Source organism: Stegodyphus dumicola, chromosome 12 (assembly GCF_044657685.1).
Source record: "Stegodyphus dumicola isolate Sdum_Otavi_A_Nest chromosome 12, ASM4465768v1".
Lineage (NCBI taxonomy): Eukaryota > Metazoa > Arthropoda > Arachnida > Araneae > Eresidae > Stegodyphus > Stegodyphus dumicola.
In genome coordinates, this window is record NC_140779.1 from 106,969,663 (window position 1) to 106,989,983 (window position 20,321).

Below are 20,321 nucleotides of genomic sequence, written 5' to 3' on the forward strand. Positions count from 1 at the left end.
ATATTTCTTTGATTAAATGTGCCTGTTGTTAATTCGATTAACCAGTTTTTTGGTGATTTGCTTTTAGGAATTCTTACTGAACGCTGAAGCATAGCATCGGACTCTAAAATGTTTTTCCATTGGATGAGGCGCCAAGTTGTGTCTTAGTTTATTTTAGGAAATGCTACATGTATCTATGACAGCTTTCATGACTCACATATTTATGTAATTGTTAAAGGATGATCTTATGGGGGAAGACAACATGAGATAAGTAATTTTGCTTTTTGTTAAAAAAAAAGTCCTAAAATTGAATGTTGGGAATTCGGTCATGTCGTAGGTACTTAAACATTATCTTGTAAGCATCAAGAGGTTGCTTCTTTCTCAACCCAGACGAAAAGATTTTTCCGAAAAAGACATCTTTCTCACTAATTCAGAAGTCAAACAACAACAGAAGTCTTTCTCACCTTTGGTGTTGGATATCGATTCGTATTTGTCAAGTCCAGACTTATCTTCGGAGCCAAATGATTAATGTTGATTCTATTCCGGTCGGGTTCTTTCGTTGCTCAAGTATTCCAGAGGTTCAGGGAGAAAATTGGGAGAATGTCCCGATAAGACGTAAACAGCATCTATTTCGCGGGCAAATAAATGACCCTGATGCCAAAAGGGTTCCTGCTAGGAGGCGTGCATAGTAATGGAAATGGATAGCAGTTAGTGCCTCATTCTTCGCCGCACTTTGCTGTACGTTTCCTAGCGAGATTTAATCCTAATTTATTTACTGTCGTAATTTGACGGTCTTGTAGAGTAAGTAATAAATTTGAATTACTTCTGGGAAAAAAATATCTTGTAAGACAACGTTTTGGCTTTTTCTTGCTGACTTTTAAGGTTCGTCCTTTCGTTTAATTATTTTTTCTTAATTTTCCTCTCTATAGCTGAAACCGCAATCTCGTGTTTGACCGGCAATTCAAAATTGTGTTTAATGAAAAATGTTAATTTTTAAAAAATGCTTTAATTTATAAATATTAATGAAATAAAATAATAAAAATAATTTGTCGTATACTAGTTTAATGGGAGTTAATACTTCTCTATACAGAATTCATCTAAAATTTTATATCACAAGAGCATGGAAAGCTGTTGATAAATTAAAAAAAAAAAAAAAAAAGAAAAAAGATTGCGATAAAATTAATTGGTTTCGTGATTTGGGAGACCATAATTTCAAAACTTTGTAACTGGTATATTTTTCGATGTTGAAATTTTAAAATTATGGATATCAAAGGGTCGAGGGAAAAAAACTGATTTTCGAAAATTCGGCAAAAACTCAGAAATATGTCAAAATTTGATACAAATTTCATTCAATAGGCTTTTTTTTTCTCTCTAACCGATGATGCAGTTCAGTAAATTTCTGAGATTTTTAGTTTGTTTGTTAAAGAAAGGTGTGTGCGAAAAATCGTTTAAACATTAAATGATAATAATAATAATAATAATAATAAAGAATTTTGAAAATATCATTTTACCAAACTGCATTATCTATAAATAATGTGTACAAAATTTGAATTCGAAAGCTTATAAAGAAGTAGATAAAAAATCTGTGATAAATTTTTGACCATGCTACAAACACTGTGCGTGAACTAAACAAGAGCTTATAAATGTTCCCAATCAAAATTGGGGGCCGAACTAAGCTAAGTCACACTATGACCTTTGAGGTGCTCAAGGCTGTTGCCAACACGACAGGCGTAATCCTGCGCTCCTTGCCACGAGGAATTTCGTGAGTTTGAGCTGACTATAGGTTAGACAAGTGAGCATCAGTCAACAACAACAAGTTCTGTCCAAGGAATCTAAACCCGGGGAACGAGCTAACTGCAAGGGCGTTTTCGTGTTTTCCCCATGTGAAACGTGTATGCAATCGGTTTTCCTAGGAAAGTCTTCCACGAAGACATCCCTCCCCTTAGGCAGATAGCCCTCGAGTGCTTTGCCATAATCATATAAACAGAACCTAATATGGAAAATTCCATGAGTTGCGTTTTGTAGTTAAACAGAAAACAAAAAATAGACATTTTGAATGAAATTACGCCCTAATGACTTTGGTGATTAGCAAATGTCTGACTTTGTATCTTATAAAAGTGATAAAAGTTGTGTTCATTAAGAATGACTTACGCATGAGAAATGAAAATATTTGGCTGTTGTCTTGAGAGGGAAAAAGCACTAAATTGTATTCATTCCTGCACATTAATTCATTTACTAAAAAAATTGCAATCTAGAGAACTTATTTTATGAAATTTTGCTTACAGCTTAAAAAATAATAATGAACGCATATTATTAAGTTTTGATTTAAGAAATAAATCATAAATATTTAGGATGTTAGGAATGTAACTACTATTTTTAATGCATCTTTTGAATTACTATAGCATATGTAAAACTAACAGTTGTTCTTGGTCGCAAACACATAGAATAGCTATTTTGCATCACTTGTTAGTAACGATAACACGTAACAAACACTTAAAAAGTTATTCAAAACTGCATTAATTTCCTTATTCATAAGTTAACAAGTTTTGTATAATTTTGTTTCCCCATTTATTTTCTTCTCTGTTAACTTTGGACTGAAAGGTTTTGCAGAAATACTAATGTTTTTTAATCGAATGAAATTTATTATGATAGTACAGATTTAAAAAAAAAATTAATGCGTTTTTGATTAATATTCTGAAAAAGTTTATAAACAGAGGGAAAATATTTCGAATTGTAAATTTTGACTTAAATGATTAGAAATATTTATTCCGATATGAGAATTACTAGTATTTAGAATTTTTATTTAATTTTTCATTATTATTTTTTCGGTACGAGGAGAGGGTTTCCCCCCCTTTTTTTTTTCGTTTTACGTGAATAATGAAAGATGCATTTCTAGTTTAGTTTATTGCTATATTATAATATATTAGTGGTGTTAGGAGTTTTAAGATATGCAGTGGTGATGTTGGTACACAAGGTTTGTTAAATATTTAATAAGCAATATATGCAAAAGTTAGACTGCTGTACTTTATTTATACTGAATATCTGTCCGAGCGATTTAAATACTGGAATAAAGAGGTTATATTAAAATAATTATAAAACGTGTTATTTAGAAGAAGTTTCTTTGGAATGCTAATTCACCTCAAAGTTGTTTATTTTTTTAATATTAAGTCGTTAGGAGTCATTAGGATTTTTTTAAAGCTGGAGACGTGAAAAATGTGCAATGCCCTCGATCCGGACCTCTCGAATACGTGTCGAGTTTGCTACCGTTACACCACAAAGGCATGCAGAAAAGGAGGGAGAAAATACCTTATATATTCCCCCCTTTTAAAGGGCGACTGGGGTTTAGGGGACCCAATCGTTAAATCGTAGTTGTGAAGAATCATCATCCACCACCTTTTTAGTTCGGGCGCCACTGCAGAGTGATTAGGATTTTTGAAGTAATAAACACGAAAAACATCAATGCTCTCGCCGGGACTCGAACCTTTATCTGTCGAAAGCGCGCCGAGTATGCTACCGTTACACCACGAAGTTATGTAGAAAGGAGGGACCCTATAAATACCATATAAAGTACTGAATAGAATTTAAGTTACGAAACAAGATTAAAAATAACAAAACGGCGAGTGAATAACCCGCCTGCAAAGCAAGTTTTCCTGCTTTTAAGTAAAGTAGGCAGCGAAGCTGCTTTATGTATTCAAATTTTTAAATAATTGTGGATATATATTTGCTGTTTTTACTTTAGTTTTTTACATTATACTTCTGAGTATTGTGGTAGAGGCAAAATTACTATATGCGTATTCTGGTGGGAGTTGTTTGATGATGAAAATTTATGTTAAGTATTTATCTTATAAAATATACGTAGAATTTCTTGAAGATAACTATAACTGTTGATCCTCACCTAGGAAAACCTGAAATGGAACATAATTTAATTTTATTATTACCATAAAATATAGGTAGACAGGACCACAGATTTTTTATAATTCTTTAGACTCAGACTATTATTTATTTTGGATTTATTTGAGGTTAAACGAATATAAAAGTCATAAAAGAAGAATAATGAATATTTATTCTTGTTATGAATTAATATTTTCTGCTAGTATGAGCTATTAGTTATCGCCCTCTGTGATAAAATCAAGTAGCTGATCGTTAATTCGTGTAGCTTTAACTGTAGCTTAATTCGAGAAATGTACATATAAGTATATTTTCTGTAACTTTAGACCAATCAGATAGCGAATACTAGATTGATTCTTGTAAGAATATCGATTGAGAGACTTTTGTAATTATGAGAATTTTTTAGTAATTTTTTTAACACCTCCTGCCGTCCTGTATCTAAGCCACCTATTCTTTCAGTTTTTCCACACGTCTTCTGGCCTCCTGGTAGATCGCCGAATCTCCTGGTTTTTAATTTTTAGCCTTTCTTATGAAAGTATATTTTTCTACAATAAAATTAAATTGTGCAAATGAAGTTTTCACAGTCTTAAGTTTTATTATTTAATGAATGAAGCTTAAATTATGTAAATTTCATTCCCCCTTCGTTAATGATCTTCAGCATAGTTTTTCTTATTAAATTTTATTTGATTTGAATTGTCTTAATCTGTTGTAGGTATTTATAATAATCTAAATGAAGATTCAACCAAGGTTTACTGAGTAAATATTTGTATTTAATTTTGTTTTTAATCAATGTAGAGTCAGTAAGTCCATTTGCGAACAGGAAACTAAAAATATGCTGTGCCTTTACTGGGATTCGAACTCCGAACCTTTCGATTGCTAGCCGGGCAAGTTTACACAAAGCAATTTTGAATCGATTTCGAGTTGTTTTTAAAATGGTGGCACCGCGAAAACCTCCCGGAAACTCTCGGTTTTTAGTGGCTGAACCTCCCCGGTTTTTCATATTTCAAGGTTGACAACTATGTCATGTAGACAGGTAAGAAAGGTAATGTTTTTGGTTCAAAAATTTGATAGTGAGTCTTCACTCAATAAGCACGAAATGGGGTCCTCACAACTAGTTTTTGCTATTTTTACAATGTCTGTCTATTTGTGTGAATGTATGGGACGGTTTATATGTAGTGTGATTAGATTAAACTCAAGCTGAGAAATAATTCGACAGAAAACTTTGAAGAAATCGTTTTCTTTTGGAGAAGGGTGATCTAAACTTTGGTTTGTTGTTCAACAGCGTGTTTGTATATGTGCGAAACTTGAAAGGTGTAAACTTAAATCACGTATGTGTATGAGTATGTATGTACGTCCATGCAAGAATAGAACTAAAGCGAAGTGCAAATGTTTGTGCCATTTCCATTAGAACCTCCGTTATCTGAATGTTCGAAATATCAGTTTTTTGCGTATAACCGATTTTTGTACATAAAAAGTTATCATTTCAAACACATATAAATAGATATTAGATGATATGTTTCAGTGAAATGGAAATATATTTTAAAACACGTTTTATTTCGACTTTAAATTTTGTTTTCTAGATGAACAAAAGTATTGTGCGAGTGTTTTAATAGAGAGAAAAAAGTCCTGCAATATTTTTTAAATTATGAAAATTTTTACCAGGATTACCAGTCATTATAATGATCGACGATCGTATCACGCTGGCTATACTGCATAACATTTGGTGTATCATATATTATTCTTATATTTAGATTTATCCTTATTTATAAGATTAAAATTTTCTTCAGAAACAAACCATATCCGTAAGGATTTTATCTTTATTACTAAAAATTGGCTTTTAGTAGTGTCCTAATATAAAGGATCGTTGAGTGGATCTTAGTAAAATATATTTTCCCAAAAGAAACACTCTACAATTCCTGGAACTTTTCACAAAAGTTCTCGTACAGCTCTTCTCGGTATGACAGAGCACAATCAGTAGTTACCATTTCAGACTTCTAAGAAAGTTAAACACAATACAATGCAAAACGCATCTAAAGAGCAAAGCTCTCACAGAGATTCTCAATGCTACGCACTCAACTCTGAACTGAAAACTGAGAACTGATCCTCCCTCCAGTCTTACATAATTTTCCTCGAGGAATTTCCAGCTTCCACTTCTCAAAATTACTGGAAGGCATATATGCGATAAAGTTACATGTAAGGGTTACAGTTACATATAGGGATCAATTACTGCTGTTCACTTACAGTTATACAGTCCCTCACGTTAGACATGTAACCTTTCCGTACTTTACATATAATCGGTTCACAGACAAGTAAAAAGTAATTTAATAATAATTGGCAACATCCGAAAGTGCTCGCAATATTTTATTTACATACGCAAATATGTATCATGTATATATCTTATTTTAATTCATTGAATTTTTTATGTTTGATAATTCCTCACTGTGTGATTTATCTTTGTTTAACGTATTTTGCAAAGATTTCAATTAAAAAAAAAAACTACATCTGCATTTTTTTTTACCACGCAGTTACAATGAATCTCTAATATAATCTTAAATCTTTGATGCTCCTTTGATGTTAAATTTATGTAAACAGATTTAATGTTTGGAAAATTTTTATAACCTGTGACTTTTAATGCAAATTTAAAATTGAAAACTGAGACTAATTCCAGATTTAAAGTTGAATTATTGATTGCGGTTTCTTTACGAAATATTCATTGCAACACGTCAACGTTTCGCGATATGAAGGAATCTTACTATTTTACTGCACTCTTAAAGTGAAGGGACAATAAAGGAAAACGAAAAATGGTGACCTTTTCATTGAGGCAGTACTGACGAGAATTTTCGTGCTTGTTTTAAGAGATATGTTTATTATAAAAATATAAGCAGTTGCAGATATATGCACCATCGTAAAATAAATTAACTCTTTAGGGAGGATTTTTTTTTCATTTTCTTTATATTCAACCCTTAAATTTTTTACATTGAATTTTATCGTGCTATTTTTAGAGAAAAAAATGATTTGCCTTGAAGTTTTTTGTTTTTTTTGGGGGGAAGGGGGTGCTATCAGTCTCTTTAATTGGCCTCTCTTTCTCTTTTTTATGTATTTGTTGTTTCTTGCGTCATTAACGCCATTTCTCCCGCGTGCAACGATACACGTGTGAGTTTCTGCGTGCTGAGAAACAATTATATGCAGAGCCCTTCGCAGGGCCTTCTTTTTATTACTCTATTAAATAAGCGAAACAACTGCAAGTAATTGAAGTTTTGAATAGGAAGGGTTTGTATTGCAAATCTGAATAATATTTTATCTATTGAGGAAGAGGAAGTTCTATGAGTTAGCTGACGATGATTCTTTGCTGTAAGAATACAAATGAAATTAATTCTGGCACACTACAAATGAAATTAATTCTGGCGCACAAGAGATGGCGTGCTTCTCCTCCCTCCCCACCCCTTCAGGAAAAATTCTTATTGTCATTGTCTTGCTGTAACAAATTAAATTTTTCTTTGGCTGATGGAATGGAATATGAATCGTTTTTACTTTCAGATGTGTTAGAATTCTTGTAGAGATATATTTCAACATAACTTAAAATCATCAAAAAGCACGTATGTTTTCCTTTTTCGGATAAAAATTTGAAAAATTCTATCGTCTTTCCATGTTACGAATTAAGCAAGAAAAGTGATATAGACGTGAGCTAGGATTAAGTAATATCACGAAAAGTATGCTAAATTTCAAAAGTAGCGAAGTTAAAATACGTAAAAAATCTTTTAACAAGAAGCTATAGCGGTGAAGTCGCTAAACCCTGGTAGTTCGTTCCTGGTTTGAATCCAAGCGATCGGGCTGGCTGCATGTGCGTTGTCATGTTTTTCTCCTTGCGTAACGTGGATACGAACCAGTTTCCCTTAGAAAGTGCTCCACGAAGGCGTCTCTCCTCTTAAGCAGATAGCCTTCCCTTGTTTTGCCATATTTAAATACAGCGATGCAAGAATCTGTGGGAAATATCCAGCATTCAAATTGAAGATATGAAGAGTAAAGTCAGAGGTATTTTATTGATTTTATATGGGATGAGCTATGCCTACAATCTCTGATTTTAAGTCAGTAATTTATTTTTATCATACTATTATTTGAAAGCTTATCAGGAGAAGTGTTAACAAATATCGTAGTATATATTTTCCTACGTATTTTAGAAAATATTTTTATCCAGTGAAAAGTATTTTTGTAATTAGATTTGGCCTTTCCATACTTTTCGGCAGTACACCACGGTTACCTTCAATATACTACGGTTTACTTCCTCTAAGATTTTTAGTTTCTATTACCAGATTTATTCCTGTTTTCTCTCTCTTGGCTAATTACTCTATTAGTGCTTGATATTTAACGTTAGTTGTCGCGTCCTAAAAGTTGTCACAGAGCCATTTACGGGTCATTGTCGCTAGAACTTTCGGAGAGTAAAGGCATGTTGTTGGACGCTGAAAATTCATATGTATTTAACTACAGTCAGAAAATTCTACTTACATATTTTGTTGTAAATACAGTGCATTTAAATTTTAACTGGAATTGTCGAGCAATGTTACTCATGTTGGACTACGTGAATGGCGAATGTGGGAAGCGGAGATACGAGTGTAGTATAACAGTAATTGTGAAATGTGAGATTAGATACAGATATATTGTGGCAAAAGCTTGAAGAAAATTAAGTCTTTTTGAAGAAACATGTAGAGTGTTAATAATGGTTGAAGAGCTGTATTTGTCATGTTGGCTGTTGAGTAACTTCGCAAATGCTAAGTACGATGTTGAATGTTGTAAGATTCTAACCTGTGTACTTTTAAGTTACAGTAAAATTTGGAGAATCTTACTAACTGGCAAGCGAATAATCGCTTGAATTCGTGAGACAGAAAATAAAACTTGGGAAGGGTTAAATACCCTTTATTATTCCAAATTAATTTCGCAGAACTCCTTCTTGGAATTTTACAATAAAGCTTTCACTCGGGCTTGAACTCAGAAAACTAAGAACTAAAACTTAACTAATCTTAACTAAAAAGATATAGCCGAAGCTATCAAGATTCTAACGGAGTTGGCCCCTTAACGCTAAATAACGGCGAAGCTATCAAGGGCCTAAAGTACGGCCGAGCGTAATAATAGTAGCTTAAGAGAGAGAGAGAGTAGCCTAAAAAGGCGAACGCGCGCTAGTCAGAATCACTGGTTCTCTCTCCAAGTTCCACTTATGTCGAGATTCTGCTTGATGTGTTCCGGCTGTCATCAGATGTTTGTTCTGTGGGCGCTGACGAGAGAATGAGTCCGATGTGAGAGTCCAAAAGAGCAGGAGCTAATGGCGAATGGGCGTGACCAGTTGTCACATGAGCTGCAAGCTGACTTATCATTGGTTGCGATTTTTTTTCCTTTTTTTTTTTTTCCTCTCATGCGGAAGACATTATCTGAAAAGCTTTTGTTTTTATAATTAGGCTTCAAAATTTTCCCTTATTAGATGAACCCCTCTTTTGATGTAATTATTTTATCTCTGATGGTGTGGAGTTAAAAGCATAGCCTAGCGCACTCCATAAATTAACTTCCTTGATCCTTGATCTAAGGAATACCCAATGAAGTCAGTAGAACTTCCCAGTTAAATACGTTTTCTCATTTGCATTCAAGCGCGATTCTAAAAATACGTTCTGGCCGGAAGTTGTAAGCTTGAAATTAGGAAAGGATTGGAAAGTAACTTTAACTCAAAATTTAACTGTTAGATAAATTAACATAATCCTTACAAAGTGTTAAAAATATCAAGCTACATGTCGAGGGTTAAATGTCCAAACTAAGTGCGGAGTTTCGTGATATCTGAAAACTGATTTGAATACCTGTTGCTGTTTATTAGTCTAACAACTGTGAGAATCTATTCATTTGTAAATCGGAGAGTTTAAATAAACATACATGTCTGTAGTATTATGCAAAATTAGTTTTCAAAAATGTTTTTTTTTGGGGGGGGCAGCAAACTTTTTTGTTGCTTAATCTTTGATTTATTATCACTGGTGCGTATTTATGAGCTGTTATAAATGTGTGTAGATACGTTACTATTGTTAGCGGAGTTTGAGAAAAATTTTAGAATAATGCAAAAGTCATCAGTTTAAAGAAGAATGGAATAGTCAACATCGATGAACGTCAGTAATTTCTAGGCTAGAAATAAAATTCTTAAAATGGGCTTCAATTTAAAGCCTATAAGCTGGTTTATCAGGGCGGAGAATATTGTTACATAAGTAAGGTTTCGTAATGGGTTGAATACACACAGAACCGATGATAAATTGATAACATTTATTTTCCCGAAAGAAACTCTACACTTTTGGAACTCTTTACAAAAGTACTCATATAGGTCTTCTCAGTATGACAGAGCACGATCAGTAATTACCACTTCAAACTGCTAAGAACGTTAAACACAACACAACACGACGCAATGCAAAGCGCATTTAAAGAGCGAAGCTTGCACTCAGGTCTCTCAATACTCCGGACTCAACTATAAACTAAAAAAATGAGAACTTGAGGCTCTCTCCGCATCAGTTCTCTGTTATAAATTTTTCCCAGGCCGCAGAAAAATTTCCAGTACCTTTGATTTTTCGAAATCACTGGAAGGCATATACAGTTACATATAGGGCCGGATACCTTTATATATAGGGATTAGACCAATTCTAGTTATGCAGGGATAGAATCAAAATGCTGCCAAACGGTTGTCAAGTTTTGCTATTTCTCGGCAAAACTATCGCCAGCTTGGCGTTATCTTGATATTATTCAAAAGATACTATAATTTTACATATAATTTCACTAAAATTACTTATGCACAAACTAATACTAATTTACTTATGCAAAAAAGTTGTAACAATATTACTGTGCGCACTTGCTGGTATAGCAGTTTTTTTCCAAAAGGACGATCATATCTTTACTGGCTACAGAGTAGCTTTGCTGCCATAAATTTACAGTATTATAAAGTTACAAAAACCTTGTATATATCGATATGAAGAACCGTATATATGTTACGGTGAAACACCGAAATCTGGAGAATGTCGACTTTCACCGGTGAATATCAACATTCATATAGTCTCTTTGTGATGTTCGAAATATTTTCCAAATACTCTTATTTCTGACTTACACAGGTCAATGTCGACATTCACCATGTACTAATGGTGAATGTTGAACATATAACAATATTATATTTTCTTCTCCGTGATTCAGTCGCGAATAAACGCACTTGAAACTTGAAATAAGAACTTAAGAACATGAGAACCTAAAACACACAATACATTCAAAATGAGAAAGGAAAATAATAGAAGTTAAAAACTTACTTAATTATACAGTACGTTCTAAATGAGAAAATAAAATAACAGTAATAAAAAACTTACTAAATTATGTGATTTAAATCTAATTTATTGCAACAACTTTAAACTATTATGGCACTTTATGACCTCTCTTTTCGACTTTCACCAGAGCATATCTGTGATTGTCGACATTCACCGGTGAGGGTCTGAATATACAAGAATGTAGTGAAATATTCGGTCTTTCACCGACGTATTTGGTGAATGTTGATATTCTCCGGTGAAAGTCGACATTCTCCAATTTCGGTCTTTCACGGTAGCATATACATTAGATGTGATTGAAATTGACTTTAAACATCAGATATGAAATGTATCTCTGTGGAGATATGCTGAAGTACAGCGTGAATATGAACTACTACCATCGAAATTCATGTTATCCTTTCGGTTTATAAACTGAATTAACTTCTTGGTTTATGCCCTTTAAAACCCCCCAACGGTTGCATTGGCTGTCATGAGTTCCGATGGAAACATCCGATATAAGCATGATTGACTTGGAACATCACCGACCTCACAGATTCACCGCTCTCTAGGGCAGTGGTGCGTCCAAGCGATTCTCCGTTCCAGAGACGCAACTCGACAAGAGGGAGTGAAAAGACTTTTTTTTGAAATCGAAAAAGCGTGAAATGTGTGACGCTCCTTTAAAGTCAGTTTTCCGTCTTAATTGTCGGCGTAAACGATGCGTAGCTCTTAGAAGTCTTCTCTTGAAATTGAAAATTACGCGAGGAAAATTTCTTGGGGTGACAGTTAATGGAGAGTTATCGTATGTTAGAAAATATCTCTTTTCGTTTAGCACAGAATGAAAGCAAAACGTGCCTTTTGCTTAACATTTCTTGGTAATAAATTTTGTGGAATTATTTTTTTGTGATTAACAAAAGTGGTAGTATTTTGATTCATGTCGTGAAGCCATGCCGTATTTTTTTCAGTACTTTGTTCCAAAAAAACAATTTTAAACTAAAAGCTCTTTCATCTTGTAAGCCGATTTATGAACATCTTGAGAATTTAATTTTATGACATAGGAAAATGTCTGTCTCGGAGCTAACGGCTTTTTAGTCCAAAGGGGCTTTGTCCCTGAAGGACTAATGTTTTCGCTTTGCAATTTTGCGGTGAATCACTATAAATGTCCGTTTTACTTTTCAAACTGTTGCCTCCAAATGTTAAAGTCCTGCATTATAGGCCCACCAGCGGCCGAGCAGTAAAGTCGCTGAACACTGTAAGTTCGGTCCGAGGTTCGAATCCCGCGAACGGGCTGGCTGCATGGGCGGTTTCGTGGTTTTCCCCATGTGTAACGTGTATACGAGCCAGTTTCCCTTAGAAAGTCCTCCACGAAGGCATCCCTCCCCTTAGGCAGATAGCCCTCGAGGCTTTGCCGTAATTAAATAACCTAACCTAACCTACAGGGGGGGGGAATCTTTTAATCTGCAGCGCGCGAAACTGTGTATCGGAAATTCTAAAGATAGGCTCATTTTAAAATTATTTTGCGACATTGCTATTGAACTGAATTTTATGGTTTAAGTGCAAAGAAGAACATGATATTTAATAAATAAAGGTAACATACAAAACTTTAAAAAAGGCCTCTTTGGATGTAATTTAAAATCTGAAATCTCTCAGATTTTTTTTATTGATTTTATAGATGAGTTGTTGTTTCATAGAAACTAAAAAAAAAGACTACTTAAAGTTCAAACAAGCATAAACAACATAAATACAGGTATAAGACTAAATCTTTATAAATTCTGACCTGGTTACAAGCCGCTCACTACACAATAAATAAACAATTTGCTAATACACATTTAATTCCGATGATGCGAATGATGTTGAAGACACTGAAATGATACATTACGTAGCTTGGAATATTCATGGTTTGATTCTTCCTGAAGGCATATATGTCAGTATGTAGTATATTTATTTTGCATGTTTATTGCTTTGGCCCAAAAAACCTTAGTCTCTACAACACTATACGCTTGTTTTCCGAAACTTGAAGTATTTACGTTAGTTACTTCAAAATTCCTTTATTCAAACTTATAAGGGAGCACTAGAGTTGGACGATCTGCTCCGAAACGTATTCAATGAACTGATTCACTGAATGAATTTACTTCGTTTCCAGAAAACGGCGTTGTAGCTCTTTTACTGTTTAAGGACGGCTCTTGTTGGAAACGTGCCAAGAATAGCGATCTGCTATTCGTTCACGAACTCATTCACTTTACTGTGCGAACTCAAGTCTGATTGGTGAAAAAAGATTGGAGCTGTTGTTTGGAAGCGTTTAGGGAAAAATCGATTTCTATCTTAGGGAAAAGAAGAATGTTTATCCTCCATTATTAAAAGTGAGTTCGATTTTTTATCGTTTTCCATCTTTTTGAAAAAAAAAAAAAATATTCTAGAATTTTATTCATAGTACTGTGTAGATGTGAGGTTTTAGAGAATCTCTAAACTGCAGTTGATAGAAATTATTTCAAGGAGTTAGTCATTTCTTGCAAGCCGAATCCTCGTTCAATTTTTTCCACTCTTCACTTCTTCTTCGCTAACCGGTCTTAATTCACCGCTTGTTCCGGATCTTTTTCATGAAGGTTATTGTTCGTGAGCGATGTGTGATAAAAAAGAACCTATTCATTTCAGTGAGTGAACCGATCCCATAACAGATCGATTTTGCCTATTTCTAGCGAGCATAGACCTTTCCAACTTTTAAGTCGCAGAGACATTAGCAACTGACCATGATAGAATTAACCGATTTCTGTTAATTGATTTCTATGTTGATTTTCATCTAATGTACTTCTAGAACTCCTTATAGTTAATTTGTGCAGAAACTCAGTGTTAAAAAACTCATTTCATTATTTATAAAATAAAAGGTTTAAATAAAACATTTTGATTTTGTTGAATTCTCAAGTTTAATTTTACAAAAAATATGGTAAGAAGCTATTCACTATTGCATATATATTTATTTCCTTTCTACTTTTCTAGATGTTACATTTTAGTATATTTTATCTTAAAACGTGAAGAATTATCCCTGTGTTCTCTAATCGTAATTTTTGTTTAATATGCAAAAATAAAACAGATTGTTTTCGAATCTTTTCTTCTTTCCCGTAAATAATTGCTGCTGGTTTTCGAATTGACACGAGTAATCCTTCGACCTTCTATCTAATTGCTCCACGCTTCAGTGACTTCCAGGCGTGTTTCCTTACCATTATTTCGAATTCTGACCCATGCTCTTTTATAAAGATAATGGCCGTTTCTGTATTAACCACAGATAAGACGAACTTCTCATTCTATTGCCCCATGCTCATGCCAGAAATCCTTCTGTTTTTGTTGTTGTTTTGCTTGTGTTTCCAGTGGGTATTAATACTGGTTCGGTATTGTAGGTGCTTTATTATCAGACAGTCTGTAGCTTCAGTTGTTTAATCCATATTGACCTTGCCTTTTACCTTTTAGATGTTCGTTGCGTGCCGTTACATTCTCTATTAATTCTGTTGCTTCGTTTTTCCTCTTATATGTTGAAGATCGATTTTTCTGAATACCATTCTTCTACCCCAAAATGCGGATACTTATAAAAGAATATATAAACGTGAACATTTTTGTCTTTTTATGTAAAAATAATTTGTTTTTCTTCTGTGCTAGAAAATTTGGAGAACTTTAAAGATTAGCCTCATAAGATATTTACTTTTCGAAATTAAGTCTGATGATCTTGCACAGCTACGTAGCGTTACATCAACAGGATAGTTAAATAGTTATTAAAAATTTAATTATCAAAATTTATGCAAATTTAAAACACTCGCAGCTCTAACAAGTTTCATCTTGGCATTTTCATTAAGCGTTAGTGCCTTTATTTTTTCCTTGTTTGGGTATTTTCAATCAGTATACTTACATATTCCAATATTATTTACATTCTTCTATTACACTGATGTGCAAAAATTAAGGACGAGACGGTTTTTTTCAATATAACTTTGTACAAAAGCTTTCCAAATCAACACATTTAATACCGTAAGATCTCCAATACGTAAGGACATGAGTAATGTAAGCAACACTTACTAAAAGAGAAATCAGAGGGATAAAAAGAAGCTTTATTAAAAAAGTAGCATGGAGCGCAATGCGACTGAAGGCCCAAACATCCCTGTGATGGGTGTCCAGCAAGAAACATCCGGTCTTTAATAGGGGATATGATCTCCCCTGACTGCTAAACAGGTTTCACAGCGTCTGCCCATGCTGAGAATGAAGGTGTCAATGAGTTGTTGAGGCATTGCTGCCCATTCGTCTTGCAGCGCCAATCGAAACTCCGGAATCGTTACTGGTGGTAAGGTACGAGCTGCCAAGCGTCTGCCTAGAAAATCCCATACATGCTCGATGGGATTGAGATCCGGAGATCGTGCCGGCCAATCCATACGTTCAATATCCTCACTCTCTAACAGCTGTTCGGCAGCTACTGTGCGATGACATGGTGCATTGTCATCCATGAAAAGGAACTGCGGACCCATAGCGCTTCTAAAAAGACGCACATATGGAAGAAGAATCTCGTTACAATAACGGGTCCCGTTGACTGAACCTGCGTCGAAGATGTGAAGGTCTGTACGACTACCAAGCATGATGCCTCCCCAAACGAGAACACCGCCACCTCCATACCTGTCCTTTTCAATGATGTTCGAGGGATGATTGCGGCTTCCCCGCTCTCTCCAGATGAGTATGCGATGAGAATCGCTACTCAGACTGAATCTGCTCTCATCTGCAAAGAGTACTCGTCCCCATTCATTGTCTCTCCAATTCCGGTGTTCCCGGCACCACAGAGAACGCCTTCTCCGATGGGCAGGCGTTAGAGGTACACACCGTACAGGTTGTCGTGCAAACAGACCACCACCGTGCAGTCTTCTGGCCACGGTAAAACGCGATATCGGTCGTCCAGTCGCCTGTGTCGTGTGTCTAGCGGTTTCTCCCGCTGTCTGCCGCCTGTTTCTTCTGGCCTGTAAGGCAATATATCGGTCACCTGCGGGTGTGGTTCCTCGTGGACGACCACTAGTAACCCCCCGGATAGCTGTTCCTGTAGTTTGAAATTGTCTCCAAAGTCGTGAAACGATGCTGTGAGCAATTCCGAACTCTGCAGCCATACTTGTCACACTGCGGCCTTCCTCCAACTTCCCAATGATTGGACCTCGGGTAAAAGCATCCAGATGTCGTCTAACAGATTGCTTATTCGCCATTTCTCTCTGAGGCAGCAACTCGGTGTGATTTTAACTGCTATACGGCGTGCAATCTCTTTGCCAGAAATACTGATCTTACAACGACAACATGCTTTATACTACTCAAATACTCCCCCATTACTTCTACCTGCATATCTGCGCATGTGCTACCGTACATCACCTTATTTAATCTCCTGATTGGTCTTTCTGTCCGCTCTGCCTCTTCGTTCAGCTGATATGCTAATTTTTCGACTTCGTCCTTAAATTTTGCACACCAGTGTATATAGCAGAAAGTATAAAATTTGCTGAATATTTCCCAAGATATATACATATAATAGCAATGGCAATAAGTTAAATAAGTGTGCTGGGTAGGTTTAGTAAAATCGCGCAAAATATCAGGAACTTGCATCCCATTTTAAAAGTGATTTCTTTTCTTTCAAATTCTAGAAAATGGAACCAAGCAGAGAGACCTGTTTAGAAATAATTTTTTTAATACATTCGACTATCGGTTGCATAATTAAAAACTGGGTTGGTGTTTTGCTAAGTTTTGTTTTCGCACATATTAATAGGAGCAAAAACTCGGGATCGGTTGTTCAAAAAATAGATTGGCGTAATAATTTTATTCCACAGTACAAACTTCTCTTGTGATGCGTCAGTTTTGTTTTATTTAGAGAGGCATGAAGATCTCCATATTAACAATTCTCCTTACTATACTGTATTCATTATTTGTTATATTATCTCTTATTCAGTACACTACCTGATATAGAAAATAGCACCCAATAAATAAGCAAGCATATTGTTATGCAGATTTATTTGTAAGCACACACGCACAAGCTATGTGCAAGACAATCAGCCAATTAACAATCGAGGTATAAACATCCAGACAACGTGCAAAGCCATCAGCATCGGTTTTTTCACGCCTTTAATGCGAGAATTTTTCCGTTGTTTCTGAGCCTGATGATTAAATAAATAAATTAATTAATAAAAACAAGATAATATTTTTGAAATGTCGTTTTGCTTTGTACTAGGAAACAAATGAGTTTACGAGGATCTCCATGTTAGACTTCTTTACTGCTGTTTGGTCCTAGCACCAGTATCGCAAAGGCACACTTATTATTTAGAGGTATTGTGATATACGTTGATGCAGCGATTCTTGGTGAGATTGGCGGCTATGAGCCTAGAAGGAAGTATGAAGTTCTGTAGCGGATTTGCAGCAAGTAGACGGTTGTCAGAACGCACTAATCGCCACATATGTCACACGTATCTGACTCGCGATCTTCAACTGCAAACGTTTTGTGAAATATGAAGAATATTTCCACTGTTCCATTATTAATGGAGGCAATTCTCGACGATTGGCTGATGAAGGTTTGGTTGCAAACGTCTTTCATGGAAGCTTCCATTAATAGCTAGTTGTTGTTGTGATTATTTGCACAAACTTTCGACTGCTTGCAGAATAACTCTCAGGTACTCTGAACTATGTTATTTTGCCCGAGAACAGTTTCTTCGGGCCATTTACGTCGCATCTTTTCTAGATCACAACTCCATTACATAAACTTTTACGGTGTTGGTGTTTGTATAGTTATATTATCAATGTATACTTTTTATTTTACTCTTTCATTGTCATCTTACATATATGTTCTGTACAAAGAATTTACTAATCTGACTTATTAAATTTTTCTAATCTGTATTTTTTCGCTTGATTTAGTTTAAACTGAAGTTTGGAATTATTTGTTTTTTGTATATAGGATTTCTCATTCTTACGAGGTGAGGCGCGATTTTCGTTATCACGTGGTCTTTCAGATCCAATGTCTAACCTTCTCATCTCATCGTTTTCCGTTGGACTTGCGATGTGACATGACAGTTCCCCTTTTACCTCGTTTTGCTAATTTCTCTAAGTGAAAAATCTAATATATTCAGTTGTATTTTCTACAATGCTTTTCTTTACTGCAGCTGACAAAAAGTTTAACCGTATGTTACATGGTTTTCACGATGAGGACCTCACAATGAATGGCGTTAATTTCGTGAGGCCTATCTCTAGGGCCAAATAAGCAATTCAATTAATGTATCATATATCATTACTCGTATCGTTTGTACTGGTGTCAAAGCTGACTTCCGTTATGTGCCGTTGAGTCGTCTTCAACAGTGAATGCCACTTCTCTCTCACAAGTGATGACCATTTGTCTGCAGCAAGAGATCTCACTTCTGCCTCGCCAGTTCATGACCGTTGTGTTATAATATATTTCTTCGCCTTCTTAGCATGCCTTCGTAGTGTAGTGGTCAGCACGCTCGGCGCGAATTCGAGAGGTCCGCGGTTCGAGTCCCGGCGAGGGCATTGTTCATTTTTCATCTTCCCTGCTTCGAAATAACCTAATGTGCCCGAACTAAAAGTGGCGCTCGAACAAAAAGGTGGTGAATCATTCTTCACTACCAGGATTTGGCGATTAAGACCCCTAAAACCCCAATCGCTAAAAAGGGAGTATATAAGGTATTTCTCCCGCCTTCGTAGTGTAGTGGTCAGCACGCTCGACGCGTATTCGAGTCCCGGCGAAGCCACTGCTCATTTTTCATCTCTCCTGCTTCGAAATACCCTAATGCCACTACAGTGTGAGAATATGAAGACGACGAGTTGCCGGGTGAGAGATACCAAGGCCTGCCAGTAAAGAATAATGTTTTAGGCATGGAGGTAGGAAGTAAGAAGGAGTTGCCCTAAACAAGTTTCTCCGTACCCTGCTCTGAAGCATCGGCGATCCCTACGTGGTGACCAAAACATTGGGTCATTTACCATTGAGTTCTATCTGATTTGACGCGTTCGGGTGTAAATATTTTGTAATTACGTCGCAAATATACATATAAATGTATATATTTTCTTTTTCTACAACACTTCAGAGTCCTAAGTATGTGAAAACAACATATTTTTAAACAACATTTCATTCTGAACGGAATTAAATGCTATACTTTTCACAGGACAGTTTTCTCAGAATGATTTAATTTGAATGAAATATTTTCACAAGTTTTCGTTAATTACATTAGAAAAAAAAATTAAGGTAATTCGATTTTATTCGGTTAAGGTACAAAAATTAAGATCAAAGTTTATTGTATTATTAATATTAAAATTATGCATTATTTCTTTTCTATTTATAGAGCTTCTTCCTAAAATACTTTCTTAAATATGACATGATTTTTTGGCTTCTTTTAAATCGAAAAATGTAAGTCAATTTATAATTAATTTATAATTAATGCTCTATTCGGTTCATTTTAAATTAGAGAATTATTAGGAATTAGCGAAATACTTTAAATAGTACTTGACTTTCTCTAAACATTTCTGAAAGGGAATAAAATAAGGTTTTTTTTTTTTTTTTTTTTTTTTTTTTTTTTTTTTTTTTTTTTTTTTTTAAGTATTATTAAAAACTTGTAACTGAGTTATTATAAAATGTAAAGGGAATAATTCTTTTAATTATACTTATCAGATTTTTTTTTTTTACCCTTCATTTCAACAATACATATTCCAAAACTCTTTATTACGTTCTTAAGTGCGCATCTTGTAGCATTTGCTTTACAATACCTTTTAACAGATTGCTTTACAATACGAACAATTCTTACTTAAATAGTTTTATAACGTATTTGTCAACAGGATTTCAATTTATGTTTACAATTCAATATTAAGGTTATTATATATTTAGATAACATTTATAATCATTATAAATTAGATACATTTAATCATTAGATTTCTTCACAGTACTTTCACAGTTGTTTATAAGTGAATAAATTCTTCATTTCAAATACATTTATAAATAATTTAATGAATATTTAAGTATTTTGTCAAAGGCAGATACATGCTTTTTGCAAGCACATGCATAAATACCCGTACATATTTCCTATTTATCATTTCCGGCATGTGCAAATCTTTAATTTCTGTGCATTCACTATATTTTTCGTGTAAAGTTATTTACACTAATTT

The 20,321-nt window shown here is 34.6% G+C and overlaps 1 protein-coding gene and 1 non-coding gene across 3 annotated transcripts in view; both read left to right on the forward strand.

Moving 5' to 3' along the window:
• Window positions 1-20,321, forward strand: part of Myo81F (unconventional myosin 81F) — a 298,353-nt gene that overhangs the window by 51,329 nt on the left and 226,703 nt on the right. The window lies entirely within an intron of this gene.
• Window positions 18,623-18,695, forward strand: TRNAS-CGA (transfer RNA serine (anticodon CGA)). Its single transcript has one exon. It is a non-coding gene; the product is annotated as a tRNA-Ser (tRNA).